At 56.8% G+C, this 1,758-nt stretch overlaps 1 protein-coding gene across 1 annotated transcript in view; it reads left to right on the forward strand.

Moving 5' to 3' along the window:
* LOC104500934 (regulator of G-protein signaling 3-like) overlaps positions 1–1,758 on the forward strand; it is a gene marked incomplete at its 3' end in the record, with an annotated part of 26,160 nt that overhangs the window by 429 nt on the left and 23,973 nt on the right. The gene's annotated exons all lie outside the window — the stretch shown is intronic.

The raw sequence follows: 1,758 nt of genomic DNA on the forward strand, positions 1-1,758 counted from the left end.
AGTGGAAGTTCTGAGCTGGGAGGTGGTGTCCCAGTTCACCCCTTGTTAGAGGAGAGGCAGGCGCAGCAGGGAGCCAAATCTCTGCCAGGCTGCTGCCGCCTCTTCCCAAAATCGGTTTAATGCGGATGTATTTGGGAATCGGGTGTTGTTGAAGCCAGCCCCACAACACGATCTGCTCTGTGAGAAGCAGGTTGCTGAGAAAGCTGGTGCAGGTTCCCTTGGAGCCGCTTGGTGTGTGACGCCGGGTGCTGGTTTTGCTTGTGTAGGTCCCGGTCTCCTGCGCTTACAAACATAATTTCCCCTCTGTGGTCTGGATTTGGGGCTCCCAGCTCACAGGCAGCTTTTCTGTGCCCTCCTGGGCTAATCCTTCCCGTCACGCTGACACCGTGGTGGGGGACCGTGTGTGCTGGGAACGGCGCAAAGAACCAGCTGAACTAAAGCCCTGCCTTCTCGCCAGGGCTGTCGTGCCTGGCTCACGCAGGTGAGCAGAGCTGTGCTCTGCTGTGCACCAGTGACAGCTGCCTGGGATCGGTCTCTTAGACCTCCTCGATTCTCTCTTTTGACTATTTCTTCGGTGTTTTTTGACAAATTATAGGTGCAGTGAGCCTCTGCGGTGCTGGAGTCTCTCAGCATCCTGCCACCCCCCTTCCAGCCTATGTCAGGTGCTCCTGCCCCTTAGTTCTGGGCACAGCGGTTTAGGTGGATGTGGGGAGCTGAGGAAAGTGAACCTCAGCAGCGAGAAGCTGCTGTTTGGTGGCACAGGAAAGGTGCCTCCCTCGATGCAGCACGAGAGGCAGACAGTTCAAGGAGAGGGAGATTTCTCAGCATAGGGGAAACTCTGGGCTGGGAAGGGACCGCGGAGAGTCTGTGGTGGGAGAGGTGCAGGGCTGGCTCCCGAGGTGCTGCTGGCAGCGCTTCCGCAGGACTCGATCCCCCGTGTTCTGTAGTAGAAACGTGAGGTTGGTTCGAAGGTGCGGAGCCACGAGCAGCCTCCTCCCTTGTTTGAGGCACCTGAGAGAAAAATGCTCAGTGCAGTGGTGCTGGACCTGCGTTCTCACCCTGCCAGGGAGAGACAGTTTCTCTTCTGAAGCCTGATGTTGTGCTGAGCAATCAGGCAGGATGAGGTGTGGAGAAAGGAAAGCTCGCTGCGTTTGCCCTCCCGTGGTAGAGGAGCAAGAACGCAGTTCCCCTCCTTGGCAGCTTCTGCTGAATTTCCTGTCTTCTCTCCGACTCTTTCTTCTCAAAATAATACAGATCAGGTGTGGGATTTTTTTCATTTCTTGTCTCTGTCAGTAAAACGAGGATCTTGACAAATGTCGTGGGGGATAATCAGGAGTTTGGAGAAACTGTCACGCTGAGCTGCTGCTGGAAGCCAACATAAACCCCCCCACTTTATTAATAAGCTCAATGCTTCTCGAATCGGGAGGAGAAACGAGTCTAAATCAGCACAGCACCCATCCTCCCCAAACTCGGCGAGACAGCCCTCACCCCAGCTAGCGGGGTGGTGCCCGCAGAGCCGGCTCCAGCCTGGATGCCGAGCGGACGGGAGTGCGCCGACCCCCACGGCTTCCTCTGGAGCGGAGCAGGGCTGTGTCTGCATGACCCCGCTGGAAGTGAAGCGTTTAAGGGACTTGCTGAGAGAAGCGGTGCTGGAGCCAGGCTGCCGGGTTTTCCTTTCTGATGGCTTTCAGACCTTTCCCAACACTTGCAAGAGCCGCGAGCGGAGGCGTGTGCGTGCTCAGCAAGCGCTCGTTTTGC

Source organism: Buceros rhinoceros, unplaced genomic scaffold (assembly GCF_000710305.1).
Source record: "Buceros rhinoceros silvestris isolate BGI_N320 unplaced genomic scaffold, ASM71030v1 scaffold23761, whole genome shotgun sequence".
Classification (NCBI taxonomy): domain Eukaryota; kingdom Metazoa; phylum Chordata; class Aves; order Bucerotiformes; family Bucerotidae; genus Buceros; species Buceros rhinoceros.